Consider the following 26,402-nt stretch of genomic DNA (forward strand, 5'->3'; position numbering starts at 1 on the left):
TATTGGAATATTCTGTCTCTGTCCTTACTGTCTCCTCACCCACCCTTGAATGTGGACAGATAAAAGGAAGAATGGCCTTGTTGGAAAGTGACCTTTCTACATATCTAGTATGTTCCCCTAACTCCTGCCAACTTATTTGTTTTCACACCAAGAACTGATGTGATTAATTGACTAGCTGTTAACTAGATACTAAACAGAATTTCCTTTTCATAGAGGAATCTGTTTGATTAAGCTAGTATTGTTTCATTAGAGGAATGCCCCTGTAATTTTTGGACCCTTGCCCAGGACTGTGTTTGATGTAGGTCACTCTTTCTACTTTACTAGTGACCTCCTCTTTTTATCTTTTAAAAAATGTTCCAATATTCATTGAGATTGATGAAATGTTGAGCATCACAAAATTGTTGAAAGATAAAATTATATGTAAATTATTTTTCATTCTGCCACTTTGAAAAAGGATGATATATATATATATATATATATATATAGAAATAGACATATTACAAAATGCGATCCTCTTAGAAATTCAATAAACTTTAGTAAAATTAAATATAAATTAAGACAGAGACCTATTACCCACAGAATGACTGAAAATTGCAATTTAAGGTGAGGTAAGTGATGAGATGATGAGGTACTCAGTGCAGGAGTAAATTAAATGGAGAACAAAAGGAATAACCAGGTCAGCAAAAGTAAGACATAAATTTTAGATGTTCCAAAAAACTTCTTTTTTTTAAAATAAGCATGTATTTTTGTTCATTTTCTCATTTGGTGTTGTTCAAACCCAGAACAACACATGAGGTATATATTTCTGGCATCAAAGGATGTTTTAAAAGGAGCTTGCCAACAGTTTTACTGGAATAAGCTTTTCCCAGGAAAACCTATCAGGCAAAAGCGTCAGGATTCATGTAGCTTAACTTTCTTGCATTCCAATAAACATAATTAAGTTATTTCTTCCTTTGAAAGAATGAAAACAATTGATACTCCTATTTCACTGTGTTCATGATACCTCAAATTATTGTACACTCTCAGATTTGCATGCTTAGCTAGAAAGCATGGTTAAGGGAAGTCACTTAGAAATTAACAGCACAAGGCACTTTGTGAATATTGTGTTGCTTTAAGAAAGAAAAAAAAATAATCGATTAAAATCATTTTAGCAAATCCTAGGGAATTGGTAGTGATAGCAGTACATTTTAGTTTTGATGATGTAATATTTTCCCTAAACTTCTGAATTTTAATCCAAGCACTTAGTATACCACACACTAACAGATATACCTAACAATGGGCTTCTGTGGAGGAGAAAGCAGAAGTTCATTCTTGGGTGCTAGATTACTATGATATTCCAGTGGTTGATTTGATACATAAATACTACTAAATGACAGGTGTTGAAAAATGAGTAATAAGCTTGTCAACTACTGCATTACCCAGCTAATTAGCACTAGATATTGCAGCCAACCACCCAAAATCTCAGTAGCTTAACCAAACAGAAGATTTATTTTAAGCTCAATTTGTAGGCTGATGGTAATATTCAAGGAAGAGGACCGTGACAGTTTCCATCTTATAATGCCAGTGCCTCCTGGAGCTCCTCACCATATTCTGGTGCATCTAGTGCGTCCAGCTAGACAAAGAATGAGATTTTTCTAATAACTGAGCTTGGATGTGGAGCACACCACTTCTGCCCACCTATTATTGCCCAGAACGTGATTCTGACTATAACCTAAGTGCAAAGGAGGCTGGGAAATGTAGTTTCCCAGTGTGCCCGGGAAAAGAAAATGGGGCAGTAAGCATATACCCATTCTCCCAAATAGTACTGTATAAAAGAGATTTCTGGGGGGTGCCTAGCTGGCTCAGTTGATAGAGCATTTGACTCAATCTTAGGGTCATAAGTTCGAGCACCACATTGAGTGTGGAGCCTACAATGTGACACATGAACACAGGGGAAGGGAAGGAAAAATATGATAAAAACAGAGAGCGAGGCAAGCCATATGAGACTCTTAAAGGTAGAGAACAAACTGAAGGTTGCTGGACAGGAGGTGGGTGGGGGGATGCACTAAATGTGTGATGAGCACTGGGTAATATATGTAAGTGATAAATCAGTAGGTTCTATTCCTGAAACCAATACTACACTGTATGTTAACTAATTTGAATTTAAATTAAAAAAAATTAAAAGAGATTTCTGAATAAGGATGAATACATCAGAAAGACCTGTAGAAATGTTTGTATGGGTTTTTGCAGTTCACCCTATATATATGTGTGTGTGTGTGTGTATATATATATATATATATATATGTATATATATATATATACACACATATGTATACATATATGCGTGTATATATATTCTATGTCAATTAATAGAATATTTCTTCTTTTTTTTCACAACAACCATATTGTGTGATAGGCAAGGGGTATATTATTTCATTTGTTTCACAAATTAAGAAACCAAGATTCATGGGGGGGGAAAGCAACTGTTACCATCATATACTTGGCAGAGCCATGAAAAATAGAGGTTAGATAGATCCTTTGATTCCTGTCTTTCTCAGACACTACAGAGTCCTCCACAGAATTACCAGCTCACTCTCTGATTACCTAAAAACAACTCTGGAAAAGGATCTGTAGAGTGCCTGTATTTACAGGACAATTTAAGACTGTTTTCTTACCGTTTTCTCTTTCTATTCAAAGTGACCAGCCAGTTTTATGAAGTGCATGGCCAGGTTTCTAGGTTGAGTTCCAAGTAAATCTCTATGGCTTGGTTCTGCTCTGAGAAGAGAATTATCTGTCCTAGATACAGAGCTGATGCTCCAGTGGGATAGGTGGACCAGGTACAGCCCCTGACTTTATCTGTTCTGTTGAATTTGCTCAGATGAGGGCTAATCCAGGGTCCTTTTGATTTAAAATTATAGGGGCTTTTGGGTATCTGGGCATATTGATACTGTCAAACCAGCCATAGACTTGGAGTTAATTTGGGTCAAAGTGCCATCCTTTAACTGCTCTGTGACTTAAGTCAACTCACTTAGAGCCTGTAAGCTTGTTATTTCATCTGAAAACTGGCTGTCATGATGTCCTTCCTAAATAAGTTATAGATGTGATGAAAGGGTAAACCAGTTAGTGGATGTGGAAACATGTTGTATCCTGTTTTATCCTGTGACAGGAATATGTAGCTGGTTTATTGAGGAGGCTCAACGTATTGGAATTACACGCAGAAAAGAGGCTTTTGTTCTCTGCTCCTAAACACACTCTCTTGAATTCCCCTTTCTCCTCTTTAATGATATCTTGGGACATTCCCATCATTTGTGGTCATTATTGGTTATTAAGAAGACTAATCTAATATAAAACTATCAATCTCGTAACCTGTTACATTTTCCCCTAGCAGCCTCCCCTTCCAGATTCTAGCTCTTATAGTATGTTGGGGTGAGGTGGACAGTGGTAGATTGGGGCAGGAGGTTCCATGTCTAACTTGCCTACATTTGTAGGTCACTTTGTATTTTATTTCCTGATTTTCTTGCTGACTCCAGCTGGACCTCAGTGGCCTCTTTGTGGCCCTTTTTTGAGTTATGTGTTTGTTCAGGGGGTTATTGAAAGGGACCTCTAGGGCCTCCTCAATGCACAAATCTCTGGCACAAAGAGAGGTGCACAAATGCAAGATCTGGCCCCAATTCACCCCTCCCCCATCAATTCACCACCTATCAGCTCCCATTACCAGCAGTTTCTTCCAGCTGGAGCCCTCTCTTGCTATGGGTTTTTCTCTGAGGTACGCTATGTGAGCAAGATGGCAAAAGATTGACTACCATCCACAGTGTCCAGTGAGCCCAGTAGAGTCTCCTATAACTGCCCTGCATCTGATGGTGAGAGTGCAGGTGAACTTACAACTGTACATTCTATTCACATCACAGCTCTCTGTCTTCAGTTCTCTTCTTTCCTAGCCATATGGCTCAGGGACAAAGCAGCAAATCCACTTCCTAAGCACATCTAACTTTCCTATCTCTCTTTCTTGCCATTCCACACTCATCATTTTTGTACTTCCTTTTAGTTGGGTGAGACACTACCTTCATAAGTAATTGTACAAAGTGACCATGACTAATTCCTTTGTGACATACTTTCAAGGAAAGGGATATAAGTGGAAAGTCAGATTCTTGAACACCGAGTTACTCCACAGAAGACAGGCTGGTAAATAGTTTATTTTTAACTTATTATTGGTCTTCAGGGATTGAGTTTCATATTTAACCCTACTGGTTTGGGAAACTATAACCTTGTATCAGTGATTTCAGTAGGGAATAGTATGTACCTCTGTGTGTGGGAACATGGGAGGTGTGGTTGATTTCTATCTCCAGTGGAGAGGTGTGGTCAAGCACACTAAGGAAAAGCAAAATACTTGGGAATGTTTATGTTTCCATCACTCTCCCTGAGGTGCACTGGCTTTGAAGGGTCTTGCCCATAGGCTCTTATAATCTCTTGGAGAAATCTGCCTTTAATCTGGTCCTTTTATCCTGTACCCAAGACTGGGCAAGAAATTAAGCATATTCTCAGTATTTGCCTGTTTTCCACTTCTTAAGGCTCCTGAAATGGATGCATTGATGAGTCCCATCCTCTGTGTGGCTCCATCACATTATGGGCTAGAACACACGTAAAAGCCACGATGGCCAGGTTCCCTCAGGACAGGGCAGCTGCACATGCCCAGGACTTGGTGTGTCAGGGTGAGCCTGAGTATCCATGTTGATCTCTAGCGTGAAGTCTTTTACTCTTTCCCCTAGATGCCAACATTTCTCTTTGCTTATAACTGGGCACATGCTTAAGTCTCCTTTATGTTATTTCTCCTGGTAACCATGACTCATATCCCTTAACTCAATACCAACAGAAGGCTAGGAGAGCTTAATATGCTACTGCGCTCTTTCCATCCCTCCTTCCAGGTCTGTTTTTTGTACCCACCCTGACTGTTCTGAAGTACCAGAAAACTGCCATAAGCCAGATTTCCAGCTGGACATCCAGCCAGCCCATCATGGTTTACTACTAAGACTACTCAGATTTCTCCCCACTTTGCCATAGCCTGAAGTTATAATATTCCAGCCTATCCAAACAGGGCATAGCCTAGACAAAAAGAAGTGTTTGGATGAATGTTCAGATAAATTAGTCAAAAATAAATAAACAACAAATTAATACAGAGGTAATATTGAAGATATTACCCCATCCATCCTCCCCGACACTGAAAAAAATATTTCAGACCCTTGTCATCATTCCCCTGAGCAATCGCAATAGTTTCCTGATAAGTCTTCCTATGTGTGATACTGTCATCCTCAACATCTTCTCCATATGGTTACTAGATTATATATGCTAAAATACAAATAGGATATTGTTGCATTTGTACTTAAAACTTTTCACTTCCAGCCATCATTCATAAATCCCCTGTCTATAGCATAAGGAACCAACCCTAGAGTCTCACTTTCATTGACCCACAATGCCAGATTTCTACCTGAGTCTGATATCCTGACATATCTCCTTCTACACTAAATTATTCATATGTAATAGAATAGTCCTTTTCGTGCCTCTACAGTTTATCTCCTTCAGTTTCTTCTACATTTCCCACTTTGATAGTGGTTGAAATTTTACTTAAGGTCAATTTCAGCTTGCTTTTTGAAGACTTTGCTACTGATCTCAGACAATTTCTTCCTGTTCTGTATTTCCAGGGTCCTTTATTCATAGTATCATTATATCACTGATTACATCCCCATATTAATATGGGCCTCCATGTGCCTCCCCTATTGGGGAGCTCCTTTAAGACAGGCCCAGTATCTCCTTCATCTTTGTACTCTAGATTACAGACAATTTCTAACACATTGTAGTTGCTTCATAAATACTGGGGGCAATGAAGACACAAAATTATAAACAATCTCAAGCCCAAAGATGAATCATCATTTGGAGATATTTCAGAAACCTATCTATAGCAAACCATAATTCATTACCCAGAGTGCAAATTAATAGTATTGTGGAATGTAATTTGAAAATATGCATCAAGAATCTTAAACCATTCTTATTCTTTGAGCCAGACAATTTACTTCTAGACATAGTTACCAAAAGGGAATTAGAGATGTTAAAAGAAAAAAAAAAAAAAAAAAGACACATTTTCAGTTGTAAGTGATAGATACCAAGCCAAAAAAAAACCCCAAAAACAAACAAACAAACAAACAAACAAAAACTTTAAAAAGCAGAAATGAACTGTTGTTAGAGTTGAAAGAATATGGAAGAATGTCACAACATGGAAAGAAGGGTTGCAGCACTAAGGACCCAAGATCAGACAGTAAGGAGCAGTCTCCATCTGTCTTTCCTCTCTGCTGGTTTCACTTAACTTCATTCTTCAGGTAGATTTCCTCTTGAGGGAGAAAATGTGGCCCCCAGCAGCTGAAGATTCCCATCTTCTCTGCTTTTGCAACTCCAGAGGTAAAAGAGCCTTTCCCCCTATTCTCTTAGCACCTGTAAAACCACAAAAAGTATTGGGTTGACCTACTTAAATCATGAGAACACCTCTGGATTAATCACTGCTTCCAGGAGAGCTGGGTAGAATGTTGGTAAGCTAAGACAAGGATTCCAGAAGTTTAAAAACAAATGCATAAAAAATCATATATGTAATGTGAGTTAGAGGATTATGTTCAAGGAGATGCATCACATTATAATACTAAAAAATGGTATACAAATGAAAGCAAACAAAAAACAGATGCCCAGGTTAGTGGTAAGGTTGAATAAATTATTGTGTGCATACAGTGAAACATTATACAATCATCTCAAGATTTTTTCTAGAATGTTTTAAGGATATGAAAAGATGGTCATGCTACTATAGTAAAACCAAACAAAAAGATACAAAATATTTGCAGGAAATCCCCCAACAATAATTGAAGTTAACTTCAAAGTATGAAACTATTCAGGTTTTTTTATTTCTTCTTTATACTTTTCTGGATTTTCCAAATTTTCTATACCGATCATTAATTCTATAATTAAATAGCTTAAAATTACTGATAAGTATCAGGAAATAGAAACATGATAGTTAGTCTAGGGGCTGTAAGAATTTGTAGTCCTAGCAGAGAAACTCTATGGAACCACAGTATTATTTTCTCCTTTACCATCTTTTTTTGAGGTCTAGTGTAATTCTGGAAGCTTGGGAACACAGGACATACATGTTTGTGTTTCTTATAATCTGTTTTAGGAGAATGGGGATATTGCCTGAGGCTCTTCTACAATTAATCTTTAACCTAAGTCATCCAAGAATTAATATTCTGCAGGCAACATGTTCAGAAGCAAAGCCACATTATCTTTGTTTACTGACAGTTTGACGTGAGGTAAAGTTTAAAATCCAAACATATTTCATAGCTAGTAACAGTACAGCCCTGGATCTCATTGTCATGTGGGAAACTTGTAAAACAATGAACATTTTAAAGAACATGCTCTCACTTATTAATGTTTTATTTATTTATTTTTTATCTTTTTAAGTTTGTTAATTTATTTTGAGAGAGACAGAGACAGCATGAGTGGGGGAAGGACAGAGAAAGAGGAGAGAGAGAGAGAGAGAGAGAGAGAGAGAGAGAGAATCCCAAGCAGGCTCTGTGCTGCCAGCACAGAGCCCTACACGGGGCTTGAACCCATAAAGCCATGAGATTATGTCCTGAGTTGAAACCAAGAGTCAGACACTTAACTGACTGAACCACCCAGGTGCCCCTATTAATGTTTTCTATATTTTCTGTTGGTAGAGGTAATGTCAAACCTCATGGAATAACAGTGTTAAGGTCGAAGATGTGAGAGCAGGTCAAAAGAATCTAGTTACTCTTCTGGCAAATCCAAGGCATAACTAAAAGCCTTCAGAAAGGAGGGGTGATCACTAGATAACATTAAAGAGACCTGCATCTTACTCTTGATGATATGGGTAAAGGATGATCATAAAATATGGCAAAAGATCTGTAAACGGGCTATATTCACCCTCTTGCATGAATGAACCAAAAGCACTGGCCAAAATACATGAAACAAGTTTCTTTAGGTATTGAACATCAGCCAATGAGGGACTGTGATCCCTAAGATTTAGAATACAAATGGGTTAACCTGACCGTTGGTAAAATGGGCAGGCCAAAGGCTGATCCTTTTAAAAAGCAGCACCAGATTTCAGAGTTTGGAATATGGGAAAGGTCATGTGCTCTCAGAAATGATGGAGGCACATAGACAAGTAGTATTGAGAAGCAGATGGTGATTCTTTAGTTTGGGTTTTTCTCTTATTTTGGTTTTTCCTGCTTGTTTTGTTTCTGTGCTCTTCTGGGCACATTCTTCAAGTTTAGGGATTAGGTGAAGAGGCCCTGAAAGCAATGCAGTTTGTGTTCAAAGATCAGTAAATACAGGACAAGGAAAGATGATTTTGAAAAATGATGCATAGACTGCTGACAGCTGTACTTTTTAAGGGATGTGAGTTCTGCAAGAAAGCTCAAACCAAAGCAGTTGGACGGTAAGACAGGCCTGTTTTCACTAGAGAGTTGTCAAGTTCTATTTCATTCTGTCTTCTGACAGATCTTTATAACTCAAACTATAGCTATTTATTTACAATTGTCCGCTAAGTTCAGGTAGTAAATAATCTCTGCTTAAATTCCAGTATGCCTTCAATTTTCTAAATAATAGAAGTGAAAAACATGTGTAAGAAAAAATTCTCAACCATCAGTAATGACCTAAGTAAGAAGAAATTTAATAAGCTATTAAAATTATTTAAATGTTTATAAAAAATAAGAAAACTTCTTTAGTTTCACATAAACATATAAGCATCCCTTTCTACTAAATGTGCTCTTGTCTTTATGGCTTTCATTTGCTCATTTATAGCTGGGATTTCTGCCAAGCTTCTAGTGAAAAAAGATGTGTTTATGACTAAGACTGAATTTCACAGCTTTAAGAAACTTCAACTAGATACTTAAACTTCTATCTGAAACTAGATACCTGAGAAATATCTTTCTATTGAACTTGACAAGTGAAGATCTACTTTCTAATCTTTTAGTGTGTGCAGGGTGGGTGGATGGAGAGACAGAGCTCAAGCTTGACAGCCTTGAACTCTGCACGTGACAAAGGCCAGCCTTGAGCCTTGCTGTAACTACACTGGCTGGCTGGCCAGTACTGTCACGATGGAATGCCAAAGGCTTTCATGCTGAAGAATTTAGAATTTAAAGGTGATTTAAGAGAACAAACCTCTGCAGAGAGTAGCACAGAGAGTGCTAGGAATTTGAAGGACCTTTTTACCCTTTTAATTTTTCCACAGCCTTCCTGAGACAGCAATGTGAAAAGAAAGCAGGAAAGGGACATTACTCTGTTGGCCACAGGCTTTGGCATGCATGCTAAGGCAAGGACGTAAATGCTCTTCTCTGAAGAGGACTGTGATAAGTCATCCACTCAGGGATATATCTGTCCTATATTTTGACCCAACAAAGAAAAACAAATGGTGGTTCTCTAAAAAGAAAGTAAGAAGGTGTGACTTCACTTTAAATGATGAAAGCACTTGAGTGGTTTATTCTGAGTTCTGCTCTTCCTTAGCAAATGGTCTATAGATGACCTCTTAGTATAAAAAACAAGAGGCTCCAGTTTTAATTATGAAGAAAAATCAGTACCCCTGGTATAGTTTATAAGTGAGGCAAATATTATTTGGGAAGATGAGGCTGTACAAAAAGGAAAATTAAAGTAGGGGCATGGTAATAGTAATAGTAATTGTAATCGTGTCCTCAGAGAAAGCTCAGATTTATAGTATTTGTTGAAAACATATGGTATATATCTATATCTATCTTTAGATATAGGTATATATCGATAGATACAGATAGATATAGATATGATATAGATATAGATATAGGTAGATATAGATATGATATAGATAGATATAGATATAGATGTAGATATAGATATAGATATAGATATAGATATAGATAGATATAGTCAAAATGGGATGTCATTCTGGGCAAGATCAGGAGGGCAACATGAAGGTTAAAAGAATTGAGTATAAGCTTTGCAAGCCCAAAAACAAACAAACAAACAAACAAACAAACAGACAAACAAACACTTTTTAAGGAATAGTACAGACATCTGTTTGTGCCTTGGTATCAAAGAACCTACTGATTTAATGCAAATCACAGAAGGTTGCTAAGCAATGCATGTCTCAGTACTAGCCAGGTGATTCTTAATTCTTTGCAGAGTGCTTTCTCTGTTTTCTGAAACTATGTGTTGCATTTTGTTATTCAAAAATACACACTACTATTACTGCTTTTCTTGTTCTTTCTTTCTTTCTTTCTTTCTTTCTTTCTCTCTTTCTTCTCTTTCTTTACCTTTTAAGGCTATAATACTTTTCTTTTGATCTAAATATGTGTATTGCTGTCATAACTGGCCTGTAAAATCTTTTGAAAAGATTCTGAGAAATGTAGATATGATATCAGAGATAATTTTCAGTAAGCTGATTAGGGAAATGGGGATTAATACTGCTGCTAATGCAATTTATGTGCAGAATTCCTCCTAACATATGTCCTTGGCATCTTCCAAAGTCATGTAGTCTCCAGGAGCACACCCCATATTGAGAAATTGGCTAATTTCATCTAAGTCTTCAAAATTATGTGTGTAGGATTGTTCACATATTCCCTTGTTATCTTCCAGATACCTGTAGGTCTTCAGTGATGGCCCCTGTTTTATTCTTAATATTGCTAATTTGTGTATCTTCTCTCTTTTTTTTTTTTTTTGGTCATTTTTGCTGGAATTTATCAATTGTATTGATCTTTTCAAAGAACCAGCACTTCATTTCATTCATGTTCCGTATCATTTTTCTGTTTTCAATTTCATTGATTTCTTCTCTTACTTATTTCCTACCTTCTACTTGCTTTGGGTTTATTTTGTTCTTCCTTTTTACATTCTTTAAGAGGGAATTTAAGATTATTATTCTGGGCCCTAATGTATGCATTCTGTCCTATCAATTTCTGTCTCATCCCTGCTTTAGCTGTGTCCCACAAGACTTTATATGTTGTATTTTCATTTTTATTTTATTTTTATATTTTTAAGTTTTTATTTTAATTCCATTTTGTTAACATAGTGTTATATTAGTTTCAGGTGTACAACAAAGTAATTCAACACTTCCATACATCATCCTGTGCTCATGATGACAAGTGCACTCCTTAATCCCCATCCCATATTTAACTGAATCCCCATCCACCTCCCCTCTGGTAACCTTCAGTTTGTTCTCTATTTTTAAAATTTCTTTTGGAATTTCTTCTTTGATCATTGATTGTTTATAAGTATGCTATTTAGGGCGCCTGGGTGGCTCAGTCAGCTAAGTGTCTGACTTCAGCTCAGATCATGACCTCACAGTTTGTGAACTCGAGCCCCGTGTCAGGCTCTGTGCTGACAGCTCGGAGCCTGGAGCCTGCTTCAGATTCTGTGTGTGTGTGTGTGTCTCTCTCTCTGCACCCCCCCCCCCACTCACACTCTGTCTCTGTCTCCCTCAAAAATAAATAAACAATAAAAAAAATAAGTCAAAAAAATACTAAAAATTAAAAAAAAAAGTATGCTATTTAGTTTCCAGGTGTTTGAAGATTTTCCTCTTATCTTTTAGTTATTCCTATTTTAATTCCATTCAGGCCAGAGAACACTTTCTGTATGACTTCAACGCCTTTAAAATTGTTGACCTTCAGGGGCGCCTGAGTGGCTCAGTGGTTAAGCATCTGACTCTTGATTTCGGCTCAGGTCATGATCTTGTGGTTTGTGAGTTTTAGTCCCATGTTGGGCTCTGCACTGACAGCATGGAGCCTGCTTGAGATTCTCTCTCTCTCCCTCTCTCTCTCTCTCTTTCCTCCTCTCTCTTCCCCTCCCCCACTCTCTATCTCTCTCTCAAAATAAACATTTTTTAAAAAATAAAAAATAAAATTGTTGACCTTCATTTTATGACCCATGATGTGGTCTGTTTTGGTATATTTTTCATGGACACTTAAAATAAATCTGTATTCTGTTCTTGTTAGATGATGTATTCTATAAATTTTGATTACTTTCTGTTGTTTCATAGCATTGTTGAGTTCTATAGATTTGATGATGTTCTGTCTAGTTGTTCAATCAGTGATTAAGAAGGGATGTTGAAGTATCAAACTATAATTGTGTATTTGTCTATTTTTCCTTTCATTTTTATCAGTGTTTAATACACATTTTTGGAGCTCTCTTGCTTGGTACATACACATTTAGGATGACATTCTTTTCTTAGTGCATTGGTCCTTTTATCATTATTTAATGTACCTCTCTTTCTCTGGTAATTTTCTTCTCTCTGAAATATCATTTATCTGATATTAACAAAATCATTCCTTGCTTCCTTTAGTTATGTTTGCATGATATGCCTTTTCCCACCCTGTTATTTTTTACCTGACTGTATCAACCTGTTTATATTTGAAATGAGTTTCTTATAGTCTATAGTTGGGTCATATTTTTTAATCCACCATGCTAATTTATTTCCATTAGTTAGCATATTTAAAGGGCGCCTGGGTGGCTCAGTCGGTTGAGTGTTTGACTCTTGGTTTCAGCTCAGGTCATGATCTCCCGGGTTTCTGGGTTCAAGGCCCATGTTGGGCTCTGCACTGGCTGCAGAGAGTCTGCTTGGGATTCTCTCTTTCTCCCTCTCTCTGCCCCTCCCCAACCTGGGCTGTCTCTCTCTCAAAATAAATAAATAAACTTAAAAAATCAACATATTTAAATCATTTGCATTTAATGCAATTATTTGTATATGAGGGCTTAAATGTACCATTGTATTTTAAAAATTTTTGTTTGTTTGTTTCATTTTCCATTTCTCTGTTTTCTCTTCCTATCTTCCTATACATGCCTTGATTATTAGATTTCCACATTAATTTATTAATGATGATTCTGTGTGTTTACCTTTGGTTTCTTTAGTTGTTCCTGTAAGAATCATATTACATATATATTATTTATCACAGTAAACTGGTATTATTGTTTTACCATCTTGAGTGTAATATAGAAATCTTACCTCCTTTTTCATCCCTCTATACTCCCTCATTTATAATATGATTATCAAATATTTCTTCTACATGCACTTAGAACCACATTAAACAGTGTCATAACTTTTGATTCAACTGTAATTTACAATTTAGAAAACTCGAGAGGAGGAGGAAGATTTATTATATTTACTCATATTTTTGTTTATCGTGTATTTTCACACTTCCTGATGTTCCAGGGTTTCTTCTTTGATCATTTTTTTTTTTCTTTTTAGAAAAGTTATTTTGAACACTTTTTTAAGGTAGGTATTCTGGTGACATTTTTCTGGTGTTATCATATTATGGATTGAGAAAGCTGTTTTTGACATATGAATCAAATGTATGTGTGTATGTGTGTGTGTGTATGTCTTAAGTAAACCATGGTTAATTTTTGTAAATTTTCTGTATGCACTTGAAAATAAGGTGAGTTCATGATTCTCAGAGTTTAATATTTATATCAATATGATATACCTGACTTATAATGTTGTTGAAATCTATAGACATAACATTTTTGGTTTACTTGATCTGTCTTTTTGAAAGGTATGCTAAAATCTCCTAGTGATACTCAGTTTCACTCTGTTTCTCCTGATATTTTCAGATTTTTAAAATGAATTTGGTTTTGCTAAATTATTAGGTACATAAATATTAATACCTGTTTTATAGTCATTGAGAATGTCACCTTTAGCATTATAAAGCATTCTTATCTGTCTTTTTTAATGTTTTGTTTGACATCTACTTTTTCAGTTATTAGGTTTAGGACCTTTACTTTCTTTTTATTTGCATTTATGTGTTTATCCATGCCTAAATCTAAGAAGACTTATTAGCTGTCTTTTCTTTATACATCACAGTGTTATGTTTTATTTTGTAAGCAAAACTTATTTTTTTCTCCTTTAAGTAGGACAATAAACCTATTTGACATTCTTAAAATTGTGTATTTCTATGCACATACATATATATGGTTTTGCATTATGCCATTTGTTTCATTCTGTTTCTTCATGTGTGTGTCTGTCTCTGTCACACACACATTTTGGATTCTTTTTGTGTGTAAGAAAATGTATATCTTTTACTCTAATTGGTATCATTAAACTACTACTTTTTGATAATATGTTTATTACATCCAATTTTTAGTTATTGTTCTTTTAGTTTGGCATTGTGAGCAATATTGAAATTAGCTAAAATTATTGTCTCTTCATCATCTAATATGAAGTAATATATTTTTGTTCACAGTTCATAGTCGTAAGGCAACCTGGGAACTTAACATATTTTATTTACACTTGCTTCATTTTGCTATTTTGTATATTTCTATTCTCTGCCTATAGTGTCTGCAGGTATAGTTGTTACATACTATCATCTCTTCCTTATAACGTCATTTAGATTAATGTTTATAGGTAGAAATATAATTCATGCTTTTGTTAACACTGCTCCAGTCATTTTAATTGCCTGAAATTCTTTCTTTATTTGATTCATCAGGAAGGGCTTGTGAAAATAATATCCTCCGAGCTTTTATTTTTGGAGGTGTGTTTGATGGGGAGGTTAGTTCCCCAGGGCTGCAGTAACAAATTAGCAGAAATCAGGTGGCTTAAAACAACAGAAACATATTCTCTCATAGTTCTGGAAGCCAGAAATCTGAAATCAAGGTGTTAGCAGGACTATACTCCTTCCAAAGTCTCTAAGGAAGAATCTTCCCTTGCCTCTTTTAGCTCCTGGTGCTTCCTCCTTTTTCTTGACTTGTGGCAGCATAATGCCGATCTCTTTCATGTGTGTCTCAGTGTCTTCTTGTTGGTCTCTCTCCCTTTTTTTTTAAATGTTTATTTTTGAGAGACAGAGAGAGCACTCGGGGGAGGGGAGGGAGATTGACGAGGACAGAGGATACAAGGCAGGCTCTGTGCCCACAGCAGAGAGCCCAGTGTGGGGCTCGAACTCATGAACCACAAGATCATGACCTGAGCCAAAGTCGGATGCTTAACCAACTGAGCCACCCAGGTGCCCCTGTGTCTCTCTTTTTAAAAAGGAAAAACAGACTGCTGCATGTTGTGCTTCATTTGGATGTGTCTACTGTCTAGAGAGCTTGACTGCTCTATGTTCCCCTAAAAATGGACCTTGAGAGCTTGATTGGAGGTTCTAGCATGGGATCACAGCTCCTCATATACTCTCGACTTTTCCATTGCAGGAGGACTTCCTCTTGGATTTCATGGCTTCAGGAAGGATGCACATGGAGTGGTGAGGGAGGACAGGGAAACATGCCAGCCAGATCAGCCAAATCAGCACTCGTGATCAATGGGGTGACAGATGTCACAGCCAGATTGCCCACACATCCTTGTTTGCCTCTTATAATGATACTTATCATTGAATTTAGGGCCCATTCTAAATTAAGTTAAAGATTTTGAGATCTTTAATTAGTCTGCAGAGACCCTGTTTTCAAGTAAGGTCACATTCTCTGGCACCAGAAGTTATGACTTAGAAATATCTTTGGCAGGCCACTATTCAATCACTACAGTCCCCCTTCTGACCCCCAAACTTTATTTCTGTCCCATGTGCAAAATACATCCACACTACCCAATATGCCCCCAAATCTCAACCAATTATTATAACATCAAGTCCAAATCCAAAATCTCTTCTAAATCTCATCAGCTCAAAAGTTCCCAAATCTCATCTCCTAAATCATCTAAATCAGGTATGGGTGACACTCTGGATATGATCCATTCTAGGAAAAATTCCCCTCCATTTGTGGGTCTGTGACACTAGAAAACAAGTTGTCTGCTTCCTGAATACAATGGCACAGCTGTCATTGGTTAAACATGCCCATTCCCATACAGAGAAATTGGAGGCAATAAAGGGGTCACGGTTCTAAACAAGTTAGAAACCCAGCAAGGCAAATTCTATCATGTTTTAAGAACTGGAATTAATCCTCTATGGGTTGGAGTTCATCCTTTGGGCCAATGGAGGCTTTGCCCTCTGGGTCCACTACTCTGGCTTCTTCCTCTGCATCCACAGTTCTGCTTTTGGAGATGGTTCCTTTTTCTTGAAGGTTATTACAGGTTTGTAGGTGATTAGCTCTATCAACCTGTTTCCTGCCTATACAGTTTTTGAAATATGATTGCCCTCTTTCACTTGGTCCTGTCTCTGTCCCCTTCAGTCTGAGCTGGAAATGCTTTTGCTGATCCTACATTCTCAAAAAATACATTGTGGTTCTCCCATGTCTTCTATGGTATTGATTCCATTAGACAAGAGGATCCTCCACAAGTCTTTCCTTAGTAACTCTATATTTTTTTTCTGACTTCGGTTGAGATGGTGGAGTGGATCCATTAATCACACAACTACTCTCTTCACTAAAAGGTTATCCAGGCAAACCCTTGATTCTCTATCCAGTGCATGCCTTTACAGCAGTGGATTTCTTAATTTTAGTTCATTCTCAATCTAGTTAGGACAAAAACCTCCCAAATCAGCGACTATTAGTTTGTTTTTCTCAACAGTTATATCCTCAATTTAATTCTTTCCTATCATTTTTACTATAAGCATCAAGGAGAAACCAGGCTCTGCCTTCAACAGTTTTCTTATAAATCTGCTCAGCTAAATGTTTATTTTTTCTGTTCTGCTTTGCAAACAATAGTAGAACACAATTGAACCAAATATTGTAACACTTTATAACAAGGATTGCCTTTCCTCCAGTTTCCAATAAATAGCATGTTCCTCATTTCCTTCTGAGACCTTATAAGAAGCACTTTCAATGTCCATATTTTCACCAACAATCTCTTCAAGGTAATGTAGGCTTTTTCTATCATGTATCTCAAAATTCTTCAAACTTCCACCCATTAACCAGTTCCAAAGCCATTTCCACATGTTGGGTATTTATTATAGAAGCATGATACCTCCAGCTACCAAAGTCTATATTGGTTTTCTAGGGCTGCCATAAACAAAATACCATAAACTTGGGTAGACTGAAACAACAGAAATGTATTCTCTCACAGTTCTGGAGACCAGAAGTCCAAAATCAAGATATAGGAAGGACCACCCTCCCTCCAGAGCTCTACAGGAGAATCCTTCTTTGCCACTTCTAACTTCTGGTGACTCCTAGAGTTGCTTGAGTTGTTGTAGCAAATGAAAACCTCTGCCTCCACCTTCATAAAATCTTCTCCTCTGTGCATCTCTGTGTCATCTTAATATCTCTATGAGGACACTCGTTATTGGATTTAGGGCCCAATCTTAATCCAGGATTATCTCATCTTGAGATCATCTACTTAATTACATTTACAAAGAATCTACTTCCAAACAAGGTCACATTCACAGGTATTGGGTGTTAGGACTTGGACCTATATTTTGTAGGCCACTATTCAACACACTACAGATAGATATATTAAAATTCCTTTTTGACCTGTTTCTTTTCTTTCAATTTTCTTAACTCCATCATTTCCAGACATAAAGTAGCAAAACTAATTAAGAATTTTTTGACAATCTAACTGTTTTTTCTTCGTAAATGAATTGATCTTTTTACTTAGATGTGCAAATGATTTTTTTTTTCCTTTAAAGTACAGTGGTTTTGGTAGAATATCTCAGTGTTTAATATTTTGTGTCAGTTTTCCCAGATATACAGTGTGTCCTTTTAGTATAGTACTTTTTTTTAAAACTAAAAGCTTTCTTGAATTGAAGATTGTATTAATTTTCTTATTTTGAGTTCCATTACTTTTTCTTTTTCTTCATCTTACATGTATTTTGGACTTTTTCTTATCTTCCATATCTATTACCTTTTACATTCATTATAATCTTTCTTAGTTTCTTTTTCATTTAGAAATTTTCTTCTTTTAATCTTCTATATATTTTAAGGCACTTTCCATGATGCTTAGTTTTCTTTTTTAAAGTTTATTTATTTCTTTTGAGAGGGGGATGGGGCAGAGAGAGAGGGAAAGGAAGAATCCCAAGCAGGCTCTGTCAGTGCAGAGCCCAACATGGGTCTCCAACTCCCAAACTGTGAGATCATGACCTGAGCCAAAATCAAGGGTCAGACGCTTAAACGACTGAGCCACCCAGGTGCCCCTGATGCTTAGTTGTCTAATGTTTCTCTGAGTTTAATCTTCAGTCCATTTTTCAAAAACACTATTTCCTTTCTGTCAGCTCACTATCCCACATCATCTGGCTGATTTTTCTAGTTCTAACTTATGCTTTTGTTTTATATTTTCTATACAATTTTAATATAAAGAAACAAAAGATTAAAAATAAAAATAGTTAAAATTAAAATATTTTATTGTATTTTTTCAAATATTAGTTTATAATTTTCATCTGTATTATACACAAAAATCTCTGGAATTTCTTCATTTAATGCAAGAATAATTTTGCTCTTTTTAAATTTAATTTGTTTTTAATTTACCTCCAAATTAGTTAGCATATAGTGCAACAATGACTTCAGGAGTAGATTCCTTAATGCCTCTTACCCATTTAGCCCATCCCCCCTCCCACAACCCCTCCAGTAACCCTGTGTTTGTTCTCCATATTTAGGAGTCTCTTATGTTTTGTCCCCCTCCCTGTTTTTATATTATTTTTTTTTCCCTTCCCTTATGTTCATCTGTTTTGTCTCCTAAAGCCCTCATATGAGTGAAGTCATATGATATTTGTCTTTCTCTGACTAATTTTGCTTAGCATAATACCCTCCAGTTCCATCCACATAGTTGCAAATGGCAAGATTTCATTCTTTTTGATTATCAAGTAATACTCCATTGTATATCTATACCACATCTTCTTTATCCATTCATCCACCAAGGGACATTTGGGCTCTTTCCATACTTTGGCTATTGTTGATAGTGCTGCTATGAACATGGGGGTGCATCTGTCCCTTTGAAACAGCATACCTGTATCCCTTGGATAAATACCTAGTAGTGCAATTGCTGGGTCGTAGGGTACTTCTATTTTTAAATTTTTGAGGAACCTCCATACTGTTTTCCAGAGTGGCTGTACCAGTTTGCATTCACACCAGCAATGCAAAAGAGATCCTCTTTCTCCACATCCTTACCAACATCTGTTGTTGCCTGAGTTGTTCATGTTAGCCATTCTGACAGGCGTGAGGTGGTATCTCATTGTGGTTTTGATTTGTATTTCCCTGATGATGAGTGATGTTGAGTATTTTTTCATGTGTCGGTTGGCCATCTGGATGTATTCTTTGGAGAAGTGTCTGTTCATGTCTTTTGCCCATTTCTTCACTGGATTATTTGTTTTTTGGGTGTTGAGTTTGATAAGTTATTTATAGATTTTGGATACTAACCCTTTATCTGATATGTTGTTTGCAAATATCTTCTCCCATTCTGTCAGTTGCCTTTTAGTTTTGCTGATGGTTTCCTTCACTGTGCAGCTTTTTATTTTGATGAGGTCCCAGTAGTTCATTTTTGCTTTTGTTTTCCTTACCTCTGGAGACAAGTTGAGTAAGAAGTTGCTGTGGCCAAGGTCAAAGAGGTTTTTGCCTGCTTTCTCCTCAAGGATTTTGATGGCTTCCTGTCTTACATTGAGGTCTTTCATCCATTTTGAGTTTATTTTTGTGTATGGTGTAAGAAAGTGGTCCAGGTTCATTCTTCTGCATGTCGCTGTCCAGTTTTCCCAGCACCAGTTGCTGAAGAGACTGTCTTTTTATTCCATTGGATGTTCTTTCCTCCTTTGTCAAAGATTAGTTAGCCATAGGTTTGTGGGTCAATTTCAGGGTTCTCTATTCTGTTCTATTGATCTGAGTGTCTGTTCTTGTGCCAGTACCATACTGTCTTGATGATTACAGCTTTGTAGTATAGCTTGAAGTCCAGGATTGTGATGCCTCCTGCTTTAGTTTTCTTTTTCAAGATTGCTTTGGCTATTTGGGGTCTGTTCTGGTTCCATACAAATTTTAGGATTATTTGTTCTAGCTCTGTGAAGAATGCTGGTGTTATTTTGATAGGGATTGCATGGAATATGTAGATTGCTTTGGGTAGTACCAACATTTTAACAATATTTGTTCTTCCTATCCAGGAGCATGGAATGTTTTTCCATTTTTTTGTGTGTGTCTTCTTCAGTTTCTTTCATAAGCTTTCTATAGTTTTCAGTGTATAGATTTTTCACCTCTTTGGTTAGACTTATTCCTAGGTATTTTATGGATGTTGGTGCAATTGTACATGGGATAGATTCCTTGATTTCTCTTTCTGTTGCTTCATTGTTGGTGAATGGGAATGCAACCAATTTCTGTGCATTGATTTTATATATCCTGAAACTTTGCTGAATTCATGAATTAGTTCTAGCAGTTTCTTGGTGGAATCTTTTGGGTTTTCCATATAGATTATCATGTCATCTGCAAAGAGTGAAAGTTTGACCTCATCCTGGCTGATTTGGATGCCTTTTATTTCTTTGTGTTGTCTGATTGCAGAGGCTAAGACTTCCAATACTATGTTGAATAACAGTGGCAAGAGTGGACTTCCCTGTCTTGTTCCTGACCTTAGGGGGAAAGCTCTCAGTTTTTCCCCATTGAGGATGATATTAGCTTTGGGTCGTTCATATATGGCTTTTTGATCTCGAGGTATGATCCTTCTATCCCTGCTTTCTTGAGGGTTTTTATCAAGAAAGGATGCTGTATTTTGTCAAATGCTTTCTCTGCATCTATTGAGAGGATCATATGGTTCTTGTCCTTTCTTTTATTGATGTGATGAATCACATTAATTGTTTTGCAGATACTGAACCAGCCCTGCATCCCAGATATAAATCCCAGTTGGTCATGGTGAATAATTTTCTTAATGTATTCTTGGATCCAGTTGGCTAATATCTTGTTGAGGATTTTTGCATCCATGTTCATCAGGGAAATTGGTCTATAGTTCTCCTTTTTAGTGAGGTCTCAGTCTGGTATTGGAACCAAGGTAATGCTGGCCTCATAGAAAAAGTTTGGAAGTTTTCCTTCCATTTCTATTTTTTGGAACAGCTTCAAGAGAATAGGTGTTAACTCTTCCTTAAATGTTTGGTAGAATTCCCCTGGTAAGCCATCTGGCCCTGGACTCTTGTATTTTGGGAGATTTTTGATTACTAATTCGATTTCTTTACTGGTTATGGGCCTGTTCAAATTTTCTATTTCTTCCTGTTTCAGTTCTGGTAGTGTATATGTCTCTAGGAATTTGTCCATTTCTTCAGATTGCCCATTTTATTGGCATATAATTCCTCATAATATTCTCTTATTATTGTTTTCATTTCTGCTGTGTTGGTTGTGATCTCTCTTCCTTCATTCTTGATTTTATTTGTTTGAGTTCTTTTCTTTTCCTTTTTGAGCAAACTGGCTAGTGGTTTATCAATTTTGTTAATTCTTTCAGAGAACCAGCTTCTGGTTTCATTGATCTGTTCTACTGTATTTTTGGTTTTGATAGCATTAATTTTTGCTCTAATCTTTATTATTTTCTGTATTATGCTGGTTTTGGGTTTTATTTGCTGTTCCTTTCCCAGTTCTTTAAGGTGTAAGGTTAGGCTGTGTATCTGAGATCTTTCTTCCTTCTTTAGGAAGGCCTGGATTGCTATATACTTTCCTAGTATGACCGCCTTTCCTGCATCCCAGAGGTTTTGGGTTGTGGTGTTATCATTTTCACTGGCTTCCATGAACTTTTTATTTCCTCTTTAACTTATTTGTTAGCCCATTCATTCTTTAGTAGGATGTTCTTTATTCTCCAAGTATTTGTTATCTTTCCAAATTTTTTCTTGTGGTTGATTTTGAGTTCATAGTGTTGTGGCTTGTTGAGGGCTGATTTGTGTTCCAGTATGTGGTCTATTCTGGAGAATGTTCCACGTGCACTGGAGAAGAATGTATATTCTGCTTCTTTAGGATGAAATGTTCTGCATATATCTGTTAAGTCCATCTGGTCCAGTGTGTCACTCAAAGCCATTGTTTCTTTATTGATTTTTTTTATTAGATGATCTGTTCATTGCTGTGAGTGGGGTGTTGAAGTCCCCTACTATTATGGTATTACTATCAATGAGTTTCTTTATGTTTGTGATTAATTGGTTTATATTTTTGGGTGCTACCACATTTGGCGCATCAATGTTTACAATTGTTAGGTCTTCTTGGTGGATAGACCCCTTAATTAGGGTATAATGCCCTTCTTCATCATTTGATACAGTCTTTATTTGAAAGTCTAGATTGTCTGATAGAAGTATGGCTACTCCAGCTTTCTTTTGTTGACCATTACCATGATAGATAGTTCTCCATCCCCTTACTTTCAGTCTGAAGGTGTCCTTAGGTCTAAAGTGGATATCTTGTAAACAGCATATAGATGGATCTTGTTTTCTCATCCATTCTGTTACCCTATTTTGATTGGAGCATTGAGTCCATTGAGGTTTAGAGTGAGTACTGAAAGATACGAATTTATTGCCATTATGTTGCTTGTAGAGTTGGAGTTTCTGGTGGTGTTCTCTGGTCCTTTCTGGTCTTTGTTGCTTTTGGTATTTATTTATTTATTTATTTATTTATTTATTTATTTATTTTCATCTTTTCTCCCCTCAGAGAGTCCCCCTTAAAATTTCTTGCAGGGCTGGTTTAGTGGTCATGAACTCCTTTAATTTTTGTTTGTCTGGGAAACTTTTTATCTCTCCTTATATTTTGAATGACAGCCTTGCTGGATAAAGAATTCTTGGCTGCATATTTTTCTGATTCAGCACATTGAATATATCCTGCCACTCCTTTCTGGCCTGCCAAGTTTCTGTGGATATGTCTCCTGCAAACCTGATTTGTCTTCCTTTGTAGGTTAAGGACTTTTTTTTTTCCCTTGCTGCTTTCACGATTCTCTACTTGCCTGAGTATTTTGTGAATTTGACTATGATATGCCTTGTTGATGGCCGTTTTTTGTTGAATCTAATGGGGGTCCTCTGTGATTCCTGGATTTTGATGTCTGTGTCTTCCCCAGGTTAGGAAAGTTTTCTGCTATGATTTGCTCACGTAACCTTCTACCCCTATTTCTCTCTTTTCCTCTTCTGGGACCCCTGTAATTCTGATGTTGTTCATTTTTAATGAGTCGCTGATTTCTCTAATTCTTAAATTGTGCTCTTTTGCCTTAATCTCCCTCTTTTTTTCTGCTTCATTATTCTTCATAAGTTTGTCCTCTATATCGCTGATTCTCTGTTCTGCCGCATGTATCCTTGCCGCTGCGGCAACCATTCGAGATAGCAGCTCCGTTATAGCGTTTTTAATTTCCTCCTGACTAGTTTTTACCTTTTATCTCTGCAGAAAGTGATTCTAATCTATTTTTGACTCCAGCTACTATTCTTACTATGGTGATTCTAAATTCTGGTTCAGGCATCTTGCTTGTATCTGTGTTGGTTAAGTCCCTGGCTGTCGTTTCTTCCTGTTCTTTCTTTTGGGTGAATTCCTTCATTTCATCATTTTTAAGGGAGAAAAGCAGTTAATGAGGTAAAAAAATTAAAATAAAAAAATTGAAATTAAAAACATATTAAAATTAAAAAATTAAACACACACACAAAGTTGAATAAATGATGCTAGATCCTAAGTGTGTTTTGGTCTGGGTGTTGAAAGTGGCTTGATCAATTAGAGAAAAAAAGGGGAAAAAAAGAAAAAAAAGAAATTATTTGAAAATTTGAAAACATGAATACACTGAAGTAGACTAAAATTAAATGATGGAAGGACAATAGAATTTGAAAATATTTACACAGAAGTAATAAATATAGTAGAAAAAAATTAAAAATATTTTTGGTAAAAATTAAAAATAAAAATGATTTTTTTTCTCTTTCTGTATTCAAGAAAAAGAAAAGAAACGAAAAAAAAAAAAGAAAGTTGAATAGTTGGACCGGCTAACAGACTGAAATACTTCTGAAATTACTTTGTTTTCTCCTAGAAGTCAAACTATGAAGCACTTTGTAGTCCACAAACAAAGCAGGCGGTGAGACTTGTGTTCTTGAAGAGCGAGGCTGGCCCAGTTGGGCGGGGCTCAGTGTGACAGCTCCGTTCTCCACTAGATGGTGCAGCTAGCCTACTGAGGTGGATTGTTGTGGAGCTTGTAGGTGTGTGTGTGCATGCGTGGGAATGGTGAAAATGGCGTCACCCAGCTACCCAGTCTCTAGTATTGGTACTCTGTTCTCCCCAATCAGCAGTCTCACACTGGCCTTTGTCTTGGGCTTCCATCCACTCCCCGCTTCCACACTGTCCGTGACCAAGCCCCAGGCAGCACCTCCCTCCCGATTTTTGTCTCAGATGCGGCTGCCTTCTCCAGACCCCACTTCTGAGGGACTGCAGCTTTGACCCACTCCATCCCTCTGCAGAGGGTCTCACTGAGCAATGGCCAGGTGACAGCTGCACCCAGGAACGCTTGTGGGACCGTGCTGTTGCCAATGCCCAGAGACTGTGGTCAGGTGCCAGCCCGCCCCAGAAAAAGCTTGCAAGACAGTTTAGCAGCAGCACCTCAGGATTATGGAAAATCAGAACACATATCCTGCACCAGGCTTCACCCCCACGACCTTGTTCCAGCACCAGTGAATGTGGCCATTTTCTGGGTTGTGCTGGGCCCAGGTGGCCTCACAGACTCTACCAAATGTCCTTCCAGCAGCGGATCCACTTTTCCCCGTGTGGTCCGAGAACCTCCCGGACCCCACTCTGCTCCTGGGGATTCGCCCTTCCCACCAGAGCACTTCCAGGTATCAAGCTGTAGAGTTTCAGACTCTGTGCTCCCCCTCTTTACAGTCTTAATGGAATTTAAACCCTCTCCTTTCTCCTTCTCCCTTTTTCAGTCCCTGTGGCTGTTTCCAATTTTCCACTTTCTTTCCAGCTGCTTTTGGGGAGGGATGCTTTTCCCATATTCTCCCCCCCACCGAATCTCTGTCCTTTCTCTGCATGCAAAAGCGGCTCCCTGACCTCCACGGCTTCTCTCTCCCCAAGTTCATCTCTCCATGCCACGTACCTGCTGAATTCTGTGGTTCAGGTTGTGCAGATTGTTGTGTTAATCCTCAGATCAGTTTTCTAGGTGTGCAGGGTGGTTTAATGTTGGTCTGGCTGTATTTCACGGGTGTGAGACACACAAAAAACTTCCATGCTGTTCTGCCATCTTGGCTCCTCCCTGTAATTTTGCTTCTAAAACTTTCTCTCACTCTCTCAAAATCTGAGGAATCGAACAATGGATTTTGAAAAGATGTTGAGGCAATGAGGTCAATGATTATTATCCTATTGTTTTTAATGACTCAGAATTTCGTAGGATTTGTAAACTGAATAGTCATATCGTGTCACAATCACAATAGGTACATTTGTTTATATATAAAGAGGATGATTGAAAACCCAAGCATCCTTGATCTAGTAATACATTAGGATGACTTATATTGGCTATCACTCTGAGCTTTTTGTTCTGTACCAGGTCTTTTAAATATGTGAAAAAATACACTTCTCTCAGCAAGCCTGCAAAAAGTTGTTATTTTATCCATTTTATAGAAAATACCTTTAAGTTTAGAAATATTAATAATTTAGCCAAGATAATACAGCAAGCAAGGGACAAAGCTCAGATTTTGGTTCTAATCCTCTGAGCCACTCTTAGAAAGCTAGTTGCCTAGGTAAATCTCAATTCTATTAGAACGTTGAGACATGCTATTTTAGAAATAATTTCTTCTTTTCTAGAGTAGTCCATCCAGAATTCTGGGGCATTATCAAATATTTTATAGAGGTAGCATCCTGGTCTTAACTTCACGGGTCTGCAAGAAGTTTTATAAATACACACACTCACTCCACACTAACAGAGAGTAATTATGTAGGTGACTAACACTAAGAAATTTAACAGGCAAACTTCAATCTTAACTGTGTAGCGGTATGTCAGTTTTACATTCAAATGCATCCTAAATCTGACCACTTCTCAGCATTCCACAGCTATCATGTTACATGCAGGTTACTGCCATCTCCCCTTAGTTTTCTGCAATAGCTCCCTAAATGGCCTCACTACTTCCACTTTTGGTGCTGTACAGTTAATTATACACACTACATACAAAGTGATCTTTAAGAACATAAAACAGATCATGTCAATCATTTTTCAAAACTTTCTAATGGCTGTTCTAATGGACAATAAAAGGAAAGTCCTTGCATTAATCTAACTGGATTATTTGTTGTTTATTGTTGATTTATATGAGTTCTTCATGTATTATGGATGTAAGAACTATATCAGAATTATAAATTGCAAATACTTTCCCCCATTCTTGGGTTGTCTTTTCACTTTCTTCATGGTGTCCTTTTTTAAAAAATATTTTTTTAATGTTTATTTATTTTTGAGAGAAAGAGACAAGCCGGGGAGGGGCAGAGAGAGAGAGGGAGACACAGAATCTGAAGCAGGCTCCAGGCTCTGAGCTGTCAGCACAGAGCCCTACACAGGACTCAAACCCACCAACTGTGAGATAATGACCTCAGTTGAAGTCAGGCGCTTTAACCCACTGAGCCACCCAGGT

Source organism: Panthera onca, chromosome X (genome assembly GCF_046562875.1).
Source record: "Panthera onca isolate mPanOnc1 chromosome X, mPanOnc1 haplotype 2, whole genome shotgun sequence".
Classification (NCBI taxonomy): Eukaryota; Metazoa; Chordata; class Mammalia; order Carnivora; family Felidae; genus Panthera; species Panthera onca.